Genomic DNA, 20,738 nt, shown 5'->3' with positions numbered 1-20,738 from the left:
GCTAGATTACTGACTTTGAGAGGAGAGAGCATAAAAGAGAAAAAAAAAGGAAATACTCATAAGGTAAAATGAGCCTGACTTTTTGTTTGAAATGCAATGTTAGTGTTTTGAACATGCATGCTAATATAGATCTGAATCTTCAGTGCCTTGTTCAGGCAAATTATTCACTGGTTTTAGAAGCCTCTTTAAATTCAATATAAAAATGAGGCAGATACTTGACATTTTTCCTTTTTCTTTTAAAAATTGTTTTTACATATAAATTTTATGTTTACTTTTCATTCGTGGACTTGTTTTAGTTAGACTTACAGTTCTTTAATGACATACTGTGTTACCCTTGCTTTGCTCTTCGGCATGCCTGCAGTTGCTCTGGCCATACGGTGAGAGCCACGTCCAGCTGCTGCAGCCCCGAGCCCAGAGACAGCCCCTGGCACCAGCAGCACTGCCAGCAGCAGGGCTGGGGGACAAGTGCTCCTGCCCCTGGGCCTCAACAGGCTGCTCTCAAGACAGCCATTTTTCAAAATAGACTCTAGTTGTTAAAAAAGAAATTACTGATAACTGTTTTCTCCTTTTATATGGCCAACACACACCCAGAAGAGATGTGCTGCCATGGCCCATTTCCATGTGCTCAGTATACCTTGTAAGTAGAAGCACCATGTGTGGCATGTTGTGCAGCTCTAATGCAGATTGTTTTGAAGCAAAACCCTTAAAATGAAGCATTTGTAGTCACCATCAAGTGTCCACTGTCTTAGGAGGGTGCAGTGTTGAGGTCAGCATTGCCAGTGGCACACGGGGTCTGTCAGCCTGGGGTGTGCGGCAGAGCTGGGAGCCCAGCGGCCCAGCTGGGCATGGCTCATCACCTCACTCTCACAAAACAGGGAGTTTTACCTTGCAAAAACTATTTGCCCGTGGGCAACTAAACACGTAGACTTTTCTGAAGTTGTGTTATGGTAAAGGAATTGTTAATATTTCTAATATCAGTTTGTTATTTTCTTGGGTTTGAAATTTTACAATGATCTTCCTCACAGATATAGCAGAACTGCTGTGGCACAAATTGCTTAAATGCCCTTATTATCAGCATAAACAACGTATAGCATATTTGTTCGGGAGTTTGTGCTCTGATTCTCCTGTAACAGGCAAATAGAACACTTGTTGTGGAGGTAATTTTCTTTGCTTCCAAAACATAATATTTTCTTTAATATGCACAAAATTTTCCTCTGCAAACATTGACATGAACTTGTGAATGTGTCATTCCTATTGGCTTCAGTGAGAGCCATACTTGCTCATCAAAGGAGGGAATTTGGCTCTAGATTTTACTGCAATCAGTGTTTTATTTATAATGTACAAGAGTGCACATGCACTCTCCCGATAAGAGCTGATGGGATTTATGTGCACATGCTGAGGACAAAATCCTCCTGGTAGTTGTTAGGAAATTTACTTTCACATGCTTCTTCCTTGGTGAAACCTGAATCACCATTCACTGATGACAAAAACAAAACAAAACCAAACAAAGAATAATCGTCTACATCAATATTTTTTTTGCAGTTGTTACTTTCATCATGTTAGTATTATGATAGGGAGCAAGCAAGCTTGAATTTGCAGAAGAAACTATGAATATAGTTTTAAAGCATTTCTGGTTACAGCCAGGGATTACTCTGATGGAGAGAAGCACCTCTGCTTTTTACAGGCTGGCAGTGGTGCATTGCTTGTGTGTTCGTGAGGGAGCACATGTGTTGCAGCTGGTGGATGGGGACAGTTTGATGGGCACAGCTCTTCGCTCTCTAGCAGAGGAGCTCAGCAGGGCGCTGGGCTCTGCCTGCTCAGCTGCAGCCGAGCTCCTCCGCACTTCTGTGGGACTGGACCTTTGGGCTGTGGCACGAAACCTGCCAGAGCTCATTAGTGACAAAGGCCAAGTTCTCCTTAAACACCCAGCCCCAAAACAGTTGTATTCAACTTGTGAGATCCTGGCCTTTGACAGAACCAGCTTGACAACAGCTTGCGTTTTTCTGTCCCATGATAGTGCAGTTCCTTCCTTCTTGATGGAAACAGCTTCTCTCCCTTCTGTTTTTTTCTTTCATGTCACATCAGTCCAGTTTCTGGGGGATGTAGATGCCTTTGCTGAGGTTCCCTTTGACAGTGCATATAAAATGAGACAAGTATTTAATTTGGTATTGTAAAAAGAGGTTTATTAGCAAATCACAATAAATTACTGTTCAAAACCAAAACAAAACCTCAAAATATGGAAATGGTGACAGAAGAGGTGAGCTACCAGGGTCAGGGGAATACCTGGTACAGTGAGGTCCAGCTGTACATGACAGTCTGGTAATGGCAGCACTGTTCTTAAGTGTTCAGAATCTTGTGTAGATGTTTCTTGGTAGTTGATGCTATGTGGTGAGCCATCTCGAGCACCTTGGCTGTGTCCCTCTGTGTGGCTGTGCCCTGGGTCAGTGGCCAGCAGCCCGCCCCCTGCCATCTTATGAGCCTTGTCCCAACCTTTTGAATGGTCAGGAGCCACAGAAGAGGTGTGCTGGGTGCTGTGGGGGGCAGTGACAAGATAGTGGGCAGAGGGAGGAAGGGTTGACGCAGCTCCCGGGGTTCCATTGTGGCTGCACAGGCTGGAGCTGGCCAGGCGCCATATATCCTCCCCATCAGCTGAATGATGTGTTCAGGATACTGGGGCCGTGGTGGTGTGGCTGGTAGCTCACAGGAGCCCAAAGCCATGGGCTGTGGTGGGTGGACGGCAGCTGGCATGGTGGAGCAAACTGGTGCTCCCTGCCTGTGTGAGGTGGGGTCATGCAGGTTACCTGTACAGGTGTGTCTGCTGGTCTTTCAGCATTTCTGACTTTCCAGAAGAGAAAGAGCTGATCCTCCCCCCTTCATGACCCCACTGCTAATAATCATGGTTTGCAGACTGAATATCTGCTCCATGAATGTTTGTGTGTATGTGCAAGCCTGAGTCAGTTCCTGTCACACCTCGGAGCCCTCCTCGAAGAGCAGTGTGTGCAGGGGGTGCGAGTGCTCCTGGGGGCTGGCAGTGCATTCTCCAGCAGCCATCAGCAGACAAGGACATTCCCTACGCAGAGGGGTTGACGCTGCCCCTCGACAAGCCCCGGGCAGGGACTTGAGCCAGCAAATCCCTGCTCCCATTACTCCCAGTGAAGCCAATTGCCCTGGCATGCAGCAGCTTGCAGTGTCATGCAAGGTCAGTTTACCTGACAGCAAGTGTCTAGTGAGAGCACAGTGGAGCTACTCAATGAAGTTTTTGGGGATGTGGCTTTTCACAGGCGAAACCCACCCTACGCGGAAGTCGCAGTTTAACATTGTGAGTTGTTTTCACAGTTGGATCTTCATCTGGTGATAAGAAAAGTTTCCCCTATGGAGCTTGACCCTGTGGGGTCAGGTCCCACTCACACTGGAGTCGAAGCAGAAAGTGTGGTGGGGCCCTACATGAACGTTAGCACTAGCACGGAAGCTGGTTATTGTTAAGAGTGCAAACAGTGCAAAAGTACAAATGGAGTAAAACAACTTGAGGGAAGAAATAGCAGTGTAATGGTGTAATGTTGCAGCAATGCTATCTCTGTGTGGCATTGTTGGTTTGAACCTGCCTCGCTCAGTGCTTGGAGCTGCAACAAACAAGTTATTCAGCTGATGGGAGCAGAAAGTGTTAATAACACTGACAGCTACTTTGGTAATGGAGGAGCAGGCGGATCCTGCTTCCAGGGATTCCCGCTGCGCCCTGGCTGCTCCTGGCCAGAGCTGCTGCAGAACAGAGTTCCATGGGGGAGGCAGAGTTTGTATTTCAGTGGCAGCTTTCCCTCATGTCCTGCACTGGGGCTGCAGGGGCATGCATGACCTCTGTGGGGTCCCTGCACATCCATGTGCTGTCCCAGGCTGCAGGGAGCCAGCTCTGCTCTCGGGTGTGCAGCTCCCAGCAGCTCCTTCCATCTTGCTGTCTCAGCCTCATTGCCCATGCTGGGGCTAGTTCCCAGCATGGTTTTGTGAGTGTGGAATAAATTAGCCATGATGGCGCCGGCATTAATTTTATGTGGGAGAATCCCCAGGGATTCCAGGGCAATTACAGGGAGTGCAGTCTTGCCCAGTGCAGCATCCTCCCCACCCTGCTTCTGTTCCCCCTGGAGGGAACCAGCATCAAGAGAGGACAGGAGGGCTGGGAGATGCAGTGCTGGTACTGTGCAGCATCCTTTGTGGCAAAGCCTAGTGCAGGGTGGTCTGTGGTCCCACCGTGCTCCACAGCTGGCCCAGGGTGCCAGGACTGAGTGCCAGCAGCAGTGGAGCTTGCTCAGCTGATCTGTGTCCTACAGAAAGGTTGGAAAACAGGCCCAAGGCAAGTGCACTGTCTTGGCTTCATTCATGTCCCTTGAACACTGGTTGTTTTGAGTAATTGAAGCCTGTCCCATTTGCGGCTTTTTTCTTAAAAAATCAGCTCATACTTTGGCAGGGGTTTGTCTGAGTGCATAGTGGATACACTCAATGACAAGAACTATAACATTCAATTTGTTGGATGCCACAATTAAACCTCAGCTTTTTCACCTAACCATCCGAAAGCTAATTGGATGTCACTCAGGCAGGAATACACACAAACAAGGGCAGTCCATGGCCCTGGATCCCAACAATGTGATTTTCATCACCTCACCAGTCTTTGGGGAGTCTTCAGCTTCCATCTGGAAGTACCTTCAACCCTTTCCAAATACAGATCTTGAAATAACTATAACAGAGAGAAAACCAAAATTACATGGAGTTTATTGCCATTTCAGAAGGAAAAAAGTGTTTGAAAAAGTTTATTCAGGAAGCCAAGGGAAGTTAAGTGGGAGACATTTGCCATTTCATCAGTCTGTTGGTGATAGCCATTCATGTCATAAATGGCTTGTGTCATTTGATGCCAAAAATAACACAATTTTCCTCCCCAAAGGCCTATAGGGTTTTTTTGCAATAAATGTTTATTTGTTAATAATATACTTTAAACAGTCCAGCCTTGACCTCAAGTCTCAAAAAGAATCCATCTTCTCTCTGAAAAATCCTGCAAAGTTTGTGTAATTTTTTCTGGGAAGGTGTAATTGATGGCGCAGTGAAGGGCAGTGTGTTTGCTTTAACTACTGCAGCTGCATGGATTAACTGTTTATAAGGGCCTACTGTGCTTTGAATGGTGACTTGCTTAGATTTCAGACTTTAGTTGACAGCACTTCCTAATTGTTCCTTGGATTTGCTTAAGTTCGATCAGTAAAAATAAATTTGCACTGAGCTCAGCCATCATCCTTCCCTCATCGCTGCTTCAAAACCTTTGAAATGCTTGTTTGTAGGAGTTTGATTCCATGGATCACCCTGCAGCCTTAAAATGGGGGTGACCAGGAAAAGGGGCTGAGCAGGGCTGAACTTGTATGTCTCCTGTTGATTTCAGAAAAAATGTCGGAGGAATTTGGGTGTCGAGCAAATAACCTGTATACAAATATTTTTGACAGGCTTTCAGTGTACTAATGGGAGTCTTTGGAGTCCAACATAGAACTGACAGATATGAAATGTGATTAAATATTCAAAAATGTAATAAAGGATTTTGTAAATATCCGTGATATAGAAACTGTTGTTTTGAGAAAAAATAGTAAGATAATTAATTTATAACATGTTGCACTGTTTTGAAATTGCCCTGCCAAAAGCTGGTATTGGATTTCCACTGGCAAAGTGTTTGTGGAATGCCAGTGACATGTGACCAGTACCGCAGTAAGGCAACAATTGTCTTTTCACTAAATCACCAACTACCACTGATTTAACCAATGTTAAATCACATTTTTCAGCTGGTTTTGTTCTGCCATCAGCCACTCTGATCCTTGTCTGACAATATTTCATGTGAACTTTCACTAAACAAGCAAAGTATTAAGGCATTTGTCAGATATTTTTTTGTTAGTCCTTAAATGAAAATGTGCTTTTCTAGAACTCTGGAGGACTTACTTCCTTTAAGATCATCTGAGTTATGGGAGGGAGCTACACATTTAATTTCTCAAAGCATTTCAGCTCCCAGAGCTAGTTTGTTTTCAGTCGGACAGGCACTTGGATAAAATAAAGAACAGTATGTATAAAATGAATGGAATTCATTTTTTTCTTTGAACATTTCACATTTGTAGAGCTAAATTATTTGGGTAACATGGACACTCAGGTGCTTTGTGTAAAGCTTATTTTAGTGGGACTCCATAGCACTAAATGGCACTGGTTGTTTGCTGAGAATATGTTTGTATTTTATTAATTGTAACAATTATATGATGCTTTAAAAATTTATATTTTGAGAATCAAAGCTTCTGGCTTGGTCTGTGCTCCCACATTTAGAAGCTGGCTAATTTTACTCAGTCTCCTTGAGTAAGCAATTTACAAGGCAAAGTTACATGCACAACTGGTTGAAGAACTGGGGGCCTTCAGGTGCCCAAGCTGTGTGGTAAATAATCACTTACTTCCCAGGGGTATTTTCTGGGGAAGTCCAGGGCACAGTAGCCTGAGCAGTTTCTCTTCTATACTAGCAAGGGTTTGGCTGTTCACAGAATCACAGGATGGGTAAGGCAGGAAGGTACCGTGATGGACTACCTGGTCCATCCTCCCCACTCAAGCAGGATCATCCCAGAGTACATAATACAGGGTTGCATCCAGATAGTTCTGGAATATCTTCAGTGACATAGACTCCACACCCTGTCTGGACAATCTGTTCCAGTGCACCTGTGCAGTAAGGGACTTCTCACATTCAGGTGGAACTTCTTATACATCAGTTCCTGTCTGTTGTCCAGTGCAGATATGCGTGTGGAGGCTCATGCAGTGGCTGCACAGCCATGCAAGTGACCCAGGGACAGCAGCAGTGTAGCCTCCTCCTCTGCACCAGGGTTCAAGGTCTGTCCTGTCCTGTCCTGTCCTCCTCCTCTCTCCTAGAAGTGAGTCCTGTGCAGACCTTGCATGTGTCCATCTCAAGCCTTCCTGATGTGGGAGAGAGCCATGCTGCCAGGTCACCCTGGTCACCCTGGCTCCTCTGGTCACCCTGGCATGTGTGATGCAGGCTGACCCTGACCTGCTCCCAGCCAAGCCCACAGCAGAGCATGGCAGAGCTCAGGTGCTGCGGAGGGCACACAGCTTGCGCAGATGCTAATGCTCTCTGAACTGCTGCTCCTGGCTCCGTGAAGTTTCTCCTGATTCATTCTCGGGTGATTCATGCTCTCAGCATCAGCTGTGTGTTTGTGAAACTGAAAAGAAGTAACCTGAAAATGAAACAGTCACATTAGTGAGGCTAATATGGATCTGCTTCTGTAAGAGGATATTAAAAGTCCCTTTGTTGTACAGAGGCTGAGCTTTACCATGTTTTAGTCTTTTTGTCAGCTTTCTTTGGTATTAAATCCAGTGACAAAACATTTAACTTTATCCCTGTGCATGAGCACTTGTGCTAATTAATTCAGTAACTCTTTTGACCTTCTGTTTAAAAGATCTCAACTGGTGCTGTTCCTGCCCAGACACCACCATCCCTCAGCACCCTTGGTTGTTCATGTATTTGAAGCGTGGCTGTGGTGGGGATGGCTGGCATCCGTTTGCTGTTATATTCTTCTAATAGCAAACATTAAGAAAGTTAAATGGACAAATGAATAAGTGTAGAAAAGCAAAGGAGCAATTAAATGTAACTTTTCATCATGAAAAGGATTTCACTGGTTTATCTTCTAATAAGATTATGTCACCAACACAAGTACCTAGGAGCCCATGATTGACAGCCTCCTGTACTTTTATCAGGCAGTGTGACACTAAACCTCGGAGCCTTTTGTCCGATAGAGTGAGCTCACGGAAACTTGCCGTCCTAATCCCCTTATTCATGTCAGGGACAGAAAAGAAGTTTTGATCAGATGGCATCTTACAACAGTGTCACCTCCACCCCCTCAGCACTGGATAGACATGGGACATGGGAGGCTTTGTTCCTTGCCGGCTGGGCTGTGCTCTGCCCATGGCACTGCAGCCTCACTCCTGTGCCCAGGGCTCGCATGTCCTGCTAGCTGCTTGCCCAAGGCAAGCTGTGCATGCGGGGCAGGAAAATCCCAGGGAGATGGTAGGAGGGTTTACAGGCTATCTGATTTTTTTTAGATTCTGTTTTTATTTCTCTGAAGAATGTAAGGCCTTTGAAGGAAATGCTTCCTTTTGTGTTGTGTCTGTAAGATCATATCGTGGAATGTCTCACTGGGCTTCTTCAAACTTTTCACCCAGGCAAAAGAGTAAGTGGAACTAAACCCCCTATCTTTTCAGAAGTGTAGGATCAATGTAGTAGAAGTCAGCAATCGATCCCAGTGCTGGTATTATAAGTTTCATAGCTCCAGCCCTTTCTTAGTTGTAGGAATTCCTTTGTGCATATCCCTGCGGTAACCTATTGCAACTAGTGGTTCCCTGTGGTGCTCTATTTACTTGTCCAACTGTTTGGAAGTCTGTTAGTCTAAAGATCAGATGCTCTGAAACAAATCTTATTACCTTAACCAGCTCTGCAAATTCTTCTTTCTCCATTTTTATTGACTTCTCTTCAGCTAGAACTAATACACGTGCAGCAGGTGGGCCAGTACATCTTTCAAAGTTTAGCCCCTCTGATTTAACATGAGAAACTATAAATCTTTTTGTTTTCCTTGGAAAATGTGGGAAACCACAGGTATTTGAAGAGTTGCCTCCTCAGTGGATTTGTGAAGTTTATACTGGTTGCTGTAATTTTTGAAACAGAAGTCTGGGAAATTTTGAAAGAATGCTGCATTCAGGGGCATTGTCTAATTAGTTACTTTTTCCCTCACATGAAGTATTTTTTCAAGCTGTAATCAAAAGCAATGGAATGGGAAAGTTTAAAGATATTTTATTTTCATCCAGCCTGGCACCACTGGCAGAGAAACTGCATCAAACTTCCTTCAACTCATCTGCTACAGGCTGGTTCTGTCAGCACTACTCACCAGTCCTCATTTGGAAGGCGTGTCCAGCTCCTCTGTATTTTTCATCTCTATGCACATTTTTAAAGTAATTTTAGATGTAAAAAGTTGGTGCTAATTAAATGTTTTAAGAAATCATCCCTCAGGAATTCCCCTTTCTCCTCCCTGTCCCCCACCCCGGCTCCTGGCGACCTTGTGCTCCCCAGTGGGTGCTCACATCCCGTCCTGAGCAGATGCTTCATCTCTTGTGGCACTTTGCTCCAGCAGATATCAAAGTCCTTTGCAGAGCGACCTGCCTAGGGTTTCTGCAGGCTGGGGCCTGTCCCAGGCACGCTTATCCGTGGGACACACCATTTCTTCCCATGTCTTCTTAGGACCAGGCTGCCCCAGGAGCCGGGATGGGAACGTTCTCATGTCTGAGGTGTGCAGAGCCATTTGCTGCTGCTTTGCCTGTGTTTGTTTTTCCACTGTAAGCACCAGCGGCTGCCGACACGAAGTGCAACAGGGAGCATACACAGGATCTTCTTTTAATAAAACAGCACGCAAAGGTACCTGCAAGGCTGCAGCATTCCTGCAGCATGTTTGTTTTGAACAGCCAGCTCTGCTAGGATCTTGGGAGTGCAATCTGGTGTCAGTTTGCTGCAGCCTCCGCAGCACGGACAGGGCTGGAGGTCCTCAGCTTTCATGTACCCTGGAAATCCTGGGAGAAGGTTCAATAAAACTGTAAAGGGCATCAAAACATTGGCAAAAGCCTCACTGAAATGTAGGAGTAGTAGTGTTTAACACATCTGAAGTGTTAAATGCAAGCAGAAGCGATGTGGTATGAGGCTGAATGCATGTCAGAGAAGGAGACTTCAGAAAGCATCTGAGATGCTGTTAATATCCTGGGTTTGAACTTGAGGGCTGTGCTGTTTACCACTCCCCTCAGAAATCTGCCAGCTGTGGTGCCAGTTCAGGGTGTCCTAGCCTAACACCAAACACGTGTGTTGCAGAAAGGTGTAGAAAACACAGCATGTTCTCCATCTTCCAGAGGGAACCAACCTTACTGTGTGCCCTGATGCTTTACACAACAGTTCCTCTTGCTTTCCTTGACATGTCCCACCCTTCTCTGAGCAAGAGGGTCAGTAAACAGGGAAAAACATCCACCTACAGTGAATTTGGGCTGGTATTCCTGTATGAGCAGTACTTGATGCTACAGCATTCTCATTGAAAGAAAAATAACTTTTGCTCGGACCAAAAAAACAAACGAACAAACTAAAAAACCAACCAAACAACAAAACCAACAACCCCCCAAAACAAACAAAAAACCCCAAACAAAACCAAACAAAAAAACCCCCAGAAACCAAGAAAACAAAAAGGCTCATACCAACCAATGAAAAAAACCCCAACCAAAAAACACCAACAAAAAACCTTTGGGGATTAAATTTCAGAGCCTCCCTTACTCTCAGCCCCCTGAGAAGGCTGAAATGATTTGTGAGCCAGGGCCTGTGACCCAGGGAGGCATCAAGCAGCAGAGAAGGGAAACATTTGGAGTTCAGAGGGACAGTGGGTCTTGATGACCAGTGTAAGACAATGCAGATGTTTCAGATCATGAGGTCTCTGATGATGATGACAAAATGCCCCTCACAGCCTCTGGGCTGGGATCTTCTCTGCAGCTCTTTTTCTTTGGTATAATGTTGTCAAATCTCACAGGACTACATTTTGAGGATTTATCATGGAAGAATCTTGGTGCTTATTGGTAATTCTGATGAGGAGGGTGAGATTTTAATTTCTCACTGGGAAGTGGGTTAATGTTGTGCCCCATAGCTGTTGGCAGGGGCAGGGGCACCCAGAGCAGTGGTGGTGGGGCTGGGCTGTGTGCGCTGCCAGCCCTGGCAGTGGCCCATGGAGGGTTGTCTGAGAGGAGGTAAGCCAGAAGAGCAAGAGTTTTTGGACAAGAGTCCAACAATAACGGCATGTTCCATTGTCTTTTCTGATATAAGCAGAGATTTCCTGGAAGGAGGACAGGTTCTGGGACAAGGAAAAAAAAATACTGATGGAGGAGGAGAAATCTCAGGATCCTGACCCAGCAGTAGGTCTGTTGAACATCTAGGCACTGACCACTGGCCATGTTGGCTCTGTCCAGTCCAGCCTGTTGATCTTGGTGCTCCTGCCTTTGGGAGGAGTGGAGAAGAACCAGTGGGGCAGCACCCACCCTGCGGACAGGAGCTCTGGGACCTAGCCCCAGCATGAGGGTTTGCACCTGCACTGCATCCAGGGCAAAGCATCCCTCAGAATCACTGTTGGGCCAGAGAGGCATATGAATCTGACACCCAGGTTTGTGAAAAAGTAGGCCAGAATTATATACTGAACATGTGTACAAGTGCCAGGAGAACAAGTGCTTGTGGAGCCCAAGCTGGAGAAACAAACCCTGATTTTATCTCGTTTAAATCTTAATGCATGAGAAACAGCAGACACCAGTCCTGTTGTGCTTGGGTGCACACTGGTGTCTCTGCTGCTCAGAGACCATGTCCATACCCAAACTCAGGGCAGGGCTGAGGTACCATGGTCCCTGTGGGGCTTGAGGATGGCTCCTGGCCATGGCCTTATTCCCAGGCAGGAATCACTAGGAGAGGATGCCTAAGAGACCACCCTGAGCACCTAAGCAGGCACAGGTGCAAGCACCTCATGCTCTCACCAGGCAGTCCCAACACAGCTGGAAGTGACAGTGGGCACCTTTTCCTGATTCCATGGAGGAAAGCCCCACTCCATGCTGCTGCCACAGCAGGTGAGCAGTGGGGCTGGGCTGGGCTCACCTCACTGGGTCTGCTGCAGCCATTTTTGTACCAGCAAATCTCAAATTACACCTGCAGTGAGAAAATAGGATGCAGAATTTAAAATACTGTTTTGTTGAAAAAAATCCAACTGCCTGTTGGAGTGCAGAGGCTCTTCAAGGTCATCCTGGCATCTATCTTGCCAGGAAGAGGGTGTGCCTGGCATCCACTGCAGGAGGGGATGGTGAAGGGACTGCAGCAGAGCCAGCCAGAGCTGCTGCCTCCAGCACAAGTGCTTGACACTTCCCAGCCCTCACTGTGACTCCAGGCAGGGCTGTGGAGCACTGCAACTGCCAGGGCAAGGAGGCAGCAGGCTTGCATCTTGGCACTGCTGTGAAGGGGACTCTGGCTGGAGCCATTCCCGTGCACACTGCCAAGCTGGAGCCTGGCAGAAGAGTGAGAATTTCCTAACTGTGACAAATGCCTGCCTGAAAAAAAGTGTGTTTATTTATCAGTGGTGTGTTCAATTAGCCTGAGCTTTGGAAAAGCTGTCTCATCGCTCCAGCAGTCTCCCCTGCCATTTGAACCACCTCTGCTGAGGAAAAAGACTAGATAATGTTTTGCTTTAAAAAAATTTAGGAACTGCTTATTTCTAGTGCTCCACTTTGCAGCCCAGCTTTGATTTCTGATGTTAACTGGAATGGGAACATGCCTTCTTGCTTGTGTTTGCTATTGAGAACGAAGTTTTTCAGGCCTTTTGTATCTGATGGTAAGTTACTGTTTTCTTATTTGGTATAGCTAAAATAATGAAACCAGAACTTAGCTCCCAGAGAACTTCTGTCACAGGGGGTTTAATTAAGAAGCCACTTTCATTATCTGTTGTGATTGTGATAAAAGTGACTTTGCAATTTTGAAGACATGGCTGCCACCTTGGCGTGGTTCCCCACCAGTGGGACAGACAGTTTTGCCTTTTGACTTTGGCATTCAGCATTGGGCTTATGATGGAATCTGAGCATGACCTTTATTGTCATTATGGTTGAAGGAGTGTTGTTACACGCATAACTGGAGTTTTGTAAGCATATGCTAGAATATACACTTTAGATATTAAAAAGAGTTTTTCAATAACAATCGTGTTTTGAAACAAATGACCATAGTTTTCCATTTCTGGGCTGTTCTGTGTGAAGCCAAATGATATTCCAGGAGTGCAATCTGCTGCATTGACTTTGGGGTTTCAGGCACAAGAGAAGCAAGCTGCCTACTTTAAAATGGTGCTGAGCTAGCAACAATGCTTCTGCCTCTAAAACAGCTCCACAAAGTACCATCTCTGGTAATCAGCTGATTTTTTTAGGTCATATGTAAATTAAGAACACATCTGCTTTCCATATGTCTCACATACACAGCTTACACATGTTTTTGGATGTATTATCTTAATCATATTTATTGGCCAGAGAAAAAAATTGAATTTTAAAATATTTTTGGATTCATAATATTATAAAATCAACAACTATAAAGCAAATGAGTCATGTACTACACTGCAGTTACAGTGTACAGTTGCAATGAGTATTTAAGGGCTGTATTTCTTTGCTGGATCAAAATCTATAGGCAACATTACTATCTCTCCTGTATTTTTGTCTAACAGAGATCTAAAGAAAAATTAATTACACTTCTCTGACTGATTGTTATTCTGCTGAAGTATGGTTCTAATCCTTATTAACATTCTCTAAAGTCATGCATGAAATATGACTTTTGCACCACACTCTGTGGCATATGTTTTCTCTTTCCAGTGTATTTTTCAAACTATCTTCAACCCTCACTGCTGTTCATTATTTTAAGATAGGTTTAAAGTTTGCCACAGTCTCAAAACTGATGCAGTACAGAGCATTGCAAGGAAAAAAAATGACACATCATTCTGCTCATGAACACAAATTGCTTCTGATTATTTAGCTTTGAATGTTCTCCTCATACTGTTTTTATTAAAAGCCCCAGTATATTTACTCTTGATAGTGTCTTCAATTAAGTTAAAAAGAGTCCCTTTTCTATAGCAGTATGTAAAGAAAATAGTTGTTACAACCGCAAAATTACCGAAAAAACCTGGTTCTAGTAAAGTACTACTCCAGTTCAACAACCACAGCACGAAGTTTGCTGTTTTCTTGTAAACTTTCCAGCCATTAGATAAACAGTGTCTGTGTCTTCACACAGAGCTGCACCCTCACATTTTTTGAGGACAGTTGTTTTCCTTCAGGTCTCTGCAAAATGTACGGTCCATTAATCCATTTATCAGTATTGGAAAATTTGTCTATTTGGATATAGAGTGACTCTTTGGCCAGTGGTGAGTAGGTCTCTGCTCCAGGAACAGTTCTTGTAACAAATTGCTGGAGGAACCAGGCAGAACACTCCAGTTTTGCTCATTGCCTCCCAAGTGCTGTTAATTTGGGCTGTGATAAGGGGAAGGAAAGTTGTTACAAGTGGGATCCTGTGACTTCTGCACACATTGCACACAGCTAGGAATGTTTTCCTTTTATAAAATAGTGATTTAGGGAAATTTAGGTCTAAGTTTAGCAGTTTCTTTAGGAGCTTCTGCACTGTTGGCTTCACAATACCTAAGTTTTCATTTGAAAACACTGTCTTTTAGTACTGTGATGTCACAGCCTAATGTTGTGCAAAGTTGTAACCGGACCAAACATGTCAGGAACATGTCAGTAATTTTCCATAAATTATTCAGTCTCTTTGGGAAAACCCCTAATTATGTGTTAACTCATTTTCTACTTCAGAGAAGTTTTGTCTTGAACTTCAGAGTCCAGTTTCTGGGGAGCTTTTATTTATTTATTTATTTATTTATTTGGGGGGGTTACTGTATTTCTGCTTATAATTCTTTGTGTGTGAGCTCTGACAGAGAACTGCAAGGATCTGGCAGAAATAGGACATCAGAAATCAAAGACTGGGGTTGCTTTAAACTCATTTACAAACAGCCCTGAGAGCGCAGGATGCGAAGGTCCCTGCCGAGCCGCGCTCTGTCCTCGGCTCAGCGACTGCCACACATCCCCGAGCGGATCCTCAACGTGCTGCAGGCAATAAAGCTGTTTGTGCTTTGAAGGCCATGGGGTGTGGAGGAGAGGGCTGTTTAAAACATGTCACTTTGAACTGTGTTGGAGGGTCCCAGGGAGCTGGCCACCTCCGTCCCTCGGAGGTCTGGTTCCAGTCTGTGAGCCCTGGAGCCAGCCCCATCGTCTGCTCAGGTGGCCCCACTGTGAGATGTCAGGCTGATAAGTGAAAGTAGAGACTTTCGAGTGAAGATCAAGAGTTTACTGCTTGCATTGCATCCCTCTCTATGTGTAAGAGTTCAATATGGCAACAAAAGGAGTTTCCTGCCTGCAGACAGATGCTGCTTTTTCAAAATGTTGCTTTACATTTGAAGCCTCAGCATATGCTGTAATAAAGGCCATCCTGAAACTTCAATGGATTGCATCATGAGGAAATTCAGAGAGGAAGGAGCTTTAGGTGGAGCTGTGGAATCTTTTATGAATTAATCCTCCATGAACAAAACAGGGCTATCAAGTTAGGGTCAGTCACGGCTCAGGATCAGTGCTGTCTTGTGTTTTAGCTCTGCTAGCATTCCTGCCAAGATGATTGGGTAGGTAACAGGGGCTGGAATGTTGCTGAAACACCCAGATTGTAGTGCTGCAGACGGGAAAAATAAAAAAGAAAATGTTGATGCTATATTTCCTGTCCAAAGGGTGCATTGTCCTGTTAGCTGATCCACAGAACTAAGGTAGGTGCAAGACAATGCTACATTTAGCCAGTTGCTGTAGCAAGAAGTGGGAACTAATTGACTCTCCCCTTGGAGTGAATCCATGTGCATCATCTGTATCAGTGAGGCTCGGCAGGCAGACTTGAGCATTTGGCTATTCTATGTCACGTTGGGTGCAGTTTTCCCTCTTCTTCTCATCATCTCTGTTCTCCCAGACAAGTCACAGACTTGGAGCATACAGAAGCAAGTGGCCAGAAGCAGGGACACGATCCTGGCTCCCTCCCTGAGGGATGTTAGAGCAGCACTCCCTATGTCATGTGAAAGGGGAATGGGGAAAACATTTCCCTTGGCTTTTTATTTTAAAGCAGTTGTTTTCTATATGATTTTGCATCCCATTTCTGAAGTGGGCTGGCCATTAAGCTTTACTTGTACATGTATTTCTGAAAAGCAAAACAAAGAAACTATTCTTCAAAATTAATCTCACAATTTGCATTTAGTATTGCTGGGATGTTGGGAATAGAGGTTGTCTAAAGAAACACATGGATGCAGGGTGCGGTGGCTTATGGTGGATAATGACTGGAGAACAAATACTAGGGTTAGAACAAGGAAAATGTGCAAAAGAGAGACGGAGTAATTGTGGTGAGGAACACTGCTCATTTTCGGCAATTTGCTCAGTGACAACGTTGAGTGGAAGAAAGGCTGTTAATTCCTGCTGGGTTTGGGACTGACAGTAGGGAGCAGTGCTAAGCTGGCTGCCAGCGAGAGTCATGTGGGCTGGAATGGATTCTTGCTTAAAAATTTAAGGATTTTTAAAAGAAAATATTTGGTTCTGGAATTTTAATTCAGCTTGTGTTCTGGTGGGATATTTTGGAGGCTGGATTTTTAATTTCCCATTTTTACATCCAAATTTTTATCTGTCAGTAGTGTAAATCTACAACACTTTCACTGATGCAGAGCAACACTAGTGCAAAGTTTATGCAATTTCATCTAGCTCAGACCTTCCAGAACAGGGCTGTCAGATGAATGTGAACTCTCAAGCCCCCAGTAAATGTGCTGTTATTAAATATAAATACAGAGTAGCTTTAAATAGCTATAATTAAGATGTGTTATAGTTTTAAATTAATAGAAACAGGTTTTGTGTTTCCATTTGGAAGGCAGGGAATTTACTTTGAATTGAAGAACCCAAGGAATGTGAGTGACTGTGAGAGTCAGGGCAGGTGCTGACAGTGGTGAGGAGAGTGAGCAGGAGGAGAGCTGGTGAGACAGGGGGATGCTGCCCTATGACTTCACCCAGGCTCAGGGAAGTTGTGATTTGGAGCCTTCCAGGGTTGGGTATCAAGCCTTTCAAAGCTTTGGGCTGTACAGTTTTAATATATGACTCTTTATTCTGAAGGTTGGGTTCAAATTCCTTGTACCATCTCAGTCAGGTGAAGCATGTGCTTGCAACAGTCAGGGTATGTCTGTTGCTGGTGCAAACACTCTCCAGGGGTTTTGTTTTGTTGCTGTGGCACAGAGCTGAGGGGCTGCGGTGCTTTGGAGGCAGCGGTGCCGTGAGGTGTGAGCTTTGCTGTGTGGCACTGTGTTGGGGCAGAGTCCTGCTGAGCCCTGGAACACACCTTGTTCTGGAGGCACCGTGAGGCTGGCTCAGTGCAGTGTAGCGGCCAGCTTGCTGTCCTGCCTGTGGCTGGAAGAGCTGCCGCGGAGCCTTGGTGGAGGTGAGCAGTTCGGCCCAGCTGAGCTCAAGCTGAAGGAGTCCAGTTGGTTCCGGAGGCAGCTCGTTCTGGGGCCATGCGGGCTGTGCCGGGCAGATGTCCCTTGCGCCAGCCACGCTGCTCCGTGGGCTCCGGGACAGCGCTGCATGGGTGCCCGACAGCGTTCCTGGGGTCCGGGGCGATCGGCCTCAGGAGGAGCTGGCCCGCTCCCAGCTGACTGCGAGCCAAGAGGAGCTGCTGCTCAGCCCGGGCCCGCGGGGCTCGACGCCGCGGTAGGCATGCAGGAGCTCACCGCGCACGCTGACAAGATCGGGTTTCGCACAAAATGCAGCGGCAGCCAAAACCTTCTCTTAAAGCACTGCCGGAGGAGGAGCCGATGGTGCACCCCCTCTCCTCCCTCTTGCAGCACCTTCAGCGCTCCCATGAGAGCAGCCTGGGCACAGCGGTGGGCAAAGCACAATCCTTGAGCAGGGATTGGTACCTGTAGGCTTGGGCAGATGAGTGCCCTCGCTGCTGTCCACCCGGATCACACCAGCCCTTGGATACTCAACTGGATACTCACCCGGTTCCTCCTCTGTGTGGTGGAGGGTGAAGACAGGACCTGCCCCTGTCACCCCCTAGCTGGCAGGTGAGGGTCTTCTCCAGGCCAGTGAAAGGTGTGAACCTCTCAAGAGGAAGGGAGAGCTGACATCTCCCAGATCCTTAATCCACAAACCTGCAATCCACAAATGTCATTTTTGCAGCCTGCAGGCGAAGGCCTCTCCATACGACCACACAGTTGAGCCCTAATTACTCTTTGCAGTGTTGTAAGATAGCATACATTAATGTGTGCCTCACAAAGAAAGAATGAGCAGCCCCTTTGCACCGTTCTCAGGTCTGCATGAAACTGTCTGAGTGTTGTACGGAGGTGACATCCCCTAGGCAGAGGAAGGGCTGTGTGCTGCACATTGTGAGATGTCACACACCCACCCCTGCACTGGGCACAGATGCCCACAGTGGAACTGGAGCAGTAGAGCAGCATAAAGCCCTTCCTTTCATAAAGGCTGAGGACGCGTGGGGTGAGGAGACAATTCAACAGGCTGGCCTGGTGCCAGCTGGGGATGACTCTCCGCTTGGATCAACACTGGCACTGGGACTGCTCCCACACACAAGCTGATGGGATGTTGCTGCTGCTGCTGCTGCTTCAGTCCTGGGGGAAATAACTGGTGTGCACGTGTGAGCCTGCCAGGCTGATGCCTGCATGATACTGAGCAGGATTCCTGAAGCTTCCTCAGGACAGGTTGAGTGTCAAACAGCCTCTGTCAGCATTTCCCAAGCTGTTGTACCCCCTGTCCCACTTCCAGATGAACTTGACTCTTACACCCCCACATTTCTCAGCCTGGGCCCAGTGCCGTGCTGACATGGCTGTTCCAGCTCCAAGAGCTAATCCAAAGCCCCCAAGCATTCCCAAATCCTGTCAAGAAGGAGTACCCACAGTTGGAAAGTATTGGCATGTGTGGAAAATACTGGTTCTGTGGTCTGGAGAGCTCCTGGAAGTTGTAATTTCTGCTGATGTGCACCAGCACTGCTGGCAGCCTGTTGGAGAGGTGCTGAAGGGGTGAGCAGGGGGATAGCCAACATCCTCCCTGTTTGAACCTGTGTGCTGTGTCTGTGAGCACAGTGAACAGGACCCTGGCTGTGAACACAGGGGTTGTATTGGTTCAGCCATATCCATGCATCCACATGGTCCATGCACCCCACATGGTCCATGCACCCCTTTTACCCCGTTACACCTGTGGACAGTTTTGTCTCTCCAGCTCCAGCAGTCTCTGCTGCAGTGGATGAGTCTCAGGGCATATGGAGTTCTAAGGCACATGGTACTCCTGCCTTCCTGATGCTAGTAGGTAAATGCCTCAGTGCTTAGAATCTCCAAAGCCAAACATCATCTCACCGTGTGAGCACTATGACTGCCATTGGTCCCGTGCTCTTTACTTTCCTGTGTCCTTCCCATGAGGGCAGGTAAGGTTACTCTGTGTCCTCTTTTGATGAGATCCTCAGACTACCAGCTACACGTTCAAAAGTGGCAAGGTTGGAAAAAGGTGCATAACAAGAGTATTACAATTGTCTTTTTCTCTACAGAAGATCATGATGTGTTCACTGAGAAGATTCTTTCTTCTCTCTTGTTCACTGATATCATCACTACCTTATTGACTTATGACCTGGCTACTAACTGGTTATGAATTGGCAAAATCAGGGCACAGACTTCCTCTGGACACAACCTACACAAAAGTTTAAACTCTGTTTGTCTCTTTTTTCAAGCCATCAATTGTATTTCATATACCAAGGCAATGAATGTACCATGTACAGAAGGTATCAGGGCTGGAGCTGATTTTCCAGGGATGTTCAGCAAGGGATCCAGCAAAGTATCGTGAGTACAGCTTGAAACCATCCTGGGGCCAAACATGTAAACCATTTTATCACTCTTCCCTGAGCCTCTGTTCCTCTGCTCCCAAGAGGCACAGGTGAGGGCAGCAGCTCCTTGATTCTGGCTTCACCTGCTGCCAAGTTCTCCAGAAGTTTGAAAATGGCAGCTCCACCCTCGCTGTTTCCTGGGGGCTGAGCTGGGCTGGGCTGCAGGACCAGACTGGCTGCAGGCATAAGGGTGGTGCTGCTTTTCAGGGCACCCTCAGTTTCTGGGCAGATAAATGTGCTTAAGTCTAAGAGTGCAGAGAAGTTATTTTTGTGATCCCATTGCAGGAGTTTCTTAGGGTCTGTAGGCTTGCAGTTGTTTGACTGCTGTGGTACCAAGGTGGGTTGTCTGTCCAGACAGCACTGGCCACAGAGTGCCCTCCTTGCTGCTGCACGGACCAAGGTCAGCTCGGCAGCAGGAGCAGGACCACAGGAGGAGAAGAGCCATGGGGAAAGGCTGAACTTCAGGCTGGTGTGTGGTGAAACCTCCCAGGAGAATGAGTTGTGGCATTTCACTACTGCTACAGACAAGGTACCTGTGAATTTCTTGGTGAATCCTTTAGTCTCTGGTGGTCTGTAAATAAGCATAAAATGCGTGTTAGTTTTGGCTTAGGTTTCTATTCTCAGATGAATGAATTTGAATGAACTTGTCTTATCTGTGGAATCTCTCTTGGAACTGATGTTTGCAGAGAAGATAAATGTGCTGCTGCCTGCCTGCTTGTCCTGACTTAATCTGTGATGCACCAAACAGTGTCCTGGGGGAATTAGGAGGGCTGGATGCAAGCTTGGGATGTCAGGCTGCCAGAATCTGGTGCTGTGACCTGTATCAGTTACTCTGTCGATGATAAGGCTGTGGATTGCACGTTAGCAGTAGAGCATCATGGTTGCAATGTTTTTTTGTAGGGGCAGCATTAGAAGCTGGTGTTCCTGTTATAACAGGATTATATATATATAATGAAGATATGCACTGGATAAAATTCATTCCTTATTTGTGTAGGGCAGGCCAGCATACCTGTCCAGTACAGCACATACCAGTCTGGTCTGCCTTTGGATGGAAGTGTTTTTCAGGTTGTTTTTAGAAAATGTTAAACCAGCTTCAGGTTAACTGGACTGTTTTTCCAATTCATTGCTTAAATTTCTGCAACCAAGAGCTTGT

At 46.1% G+C, this 20,738-nt stretch overlaps 1 protein-coding gene across 1 annotated transcript in view; it reads left to right on the top strand.

The window, feature by feature from the left end:
* LMX1B (LIM homeobox transcription factor 1 beta) overlaps window positions 1–20,738 on the top strand; it is an 83,982-nt gene that overhangs the window by 7,794 nt on the left and 55,450 nt on the right. The window lies entirely within an intron of this gene.

The sequence above is a fragment of the Lichenostomus cassidix genome, chromosome 17, assembly GCF_008360975.1.
Source record: "Lichenostomus cassidix isolate B80296 chromosome 17, HeHo_3.0, whole genome shotgun sequence".
NCBI classification, from domain to species: Eukaryota; Metazoa; Chordata; class Aves; order Passeriformes; family Meliphagidae; genus Lichenostomus; species Lichenostomus cassidix.
The sequence above is the reverse complement of the archived record's forward strand: the minus strand, read 5'-3'. Positions and strand labels throughout refer to the sequence as shown.